This window comes from Acanthamoeba castellanii (genome assembly GCF_000313135.1).
Source record: "Acanthamoeba castellanii str. Neff unplaced genomic scaffold scf7180000084758, whole genome shotgun sequence".
NCBI lineage: Eukaryota > Discosea > Longamoebia > Acanthamoebidae > Acanthamoeba > Acanthamoeba castellanii.
In genome coordinates, this window is record NW_004457380.1 from 243,564 (window position 1) to 244,662 (window position 1,099).

The following is a 1,099-nucleotide window of genomic DNA, read 5'->3' on the forward strand; positions in this document are numbered from 1 at the left end:
AGCTCTACAACCAACTCGACGCCAAGATCAAGCAGCTCGATGACACCATTGCCGGCCTCCAGCAATTCTAGAAAATATCCGCACAGGCCAAACCAGATCAGCTTACCAGCAAGAAGAACAATCTCTTATTTATTTTATCACATTTATCTAACAAACACACCACTGGTATCAACAAAGATACATACTGAACTCAGCGTGTGTTGTGTGTGTTGTGTGGTGTGTGTGTGTTCTGTGGAGGGGAATGTAGCACAAGGAGGAACTCTGTCTTACTGGAGGAGCAAGTGAAATCTCTTGAGAGGCCAGATGTGCATTGTGTTTTTCTAAGCCAAGAAAGGGCTTAAAACAGCAAGAATAAGTTGGTGATGTGTGGCATGTTGGGGAAGAGGTTGAACAATTTGTGATGGGACATGCTGCCATTGTCCATCTAAAAACTAGAATCTTGTGGGAAATATATTTTTCCCTAATTCACAGTTACAATGACCGTGCCTTCTTCAAATTTTTTGTTTGCTGTACCTCAAAAAAAGGGAAATCATGATTTGTAGAACTGGTAACGGTTACTGGAGTGGAAAAACGGAATGAAAAGAACAGATAATTAGAGGGATAAACTAGAGACAAGCAGTTTGTCTCTAGTTTTCCAAGACAAAGACACCATCATAGCGCCACGGAAGCAAAAGAGCGATCAAGCGCAACGTTCAGATCGAAGCAAATAGAAAGAATAGAACAGAGTTAAAGAGTTAATTTCGTAATGTGGATGGAAGGGACCACCTCATCCTCGGCCGATCTTGGCGCTGGCGGTTCGCCGTCCACCCCTCCTGCCGTTTCATCAACATCGGCCGTAGGGCGCCTCTTGAAGGCATTCTTGCGACCTGAAGACGTCTCCTGCTTTGTACCTACCCCTCTTGATTCGCGCGTAGCGGCTCATTTCAGATCATTTTATTTAATTTTCTTTAATTCCTTGCGAATGGCTGGGCGAGTGCAACGCCGTGAACCTCCTTCTCTGACGTGGTCCTTCCTCGCTACCTGTTGATTTGATTTGTGACACCACACGTACAACTTGAAGCTTTACGAGGCGGTGGCAGTTCTCGCAGACGGAAGACGT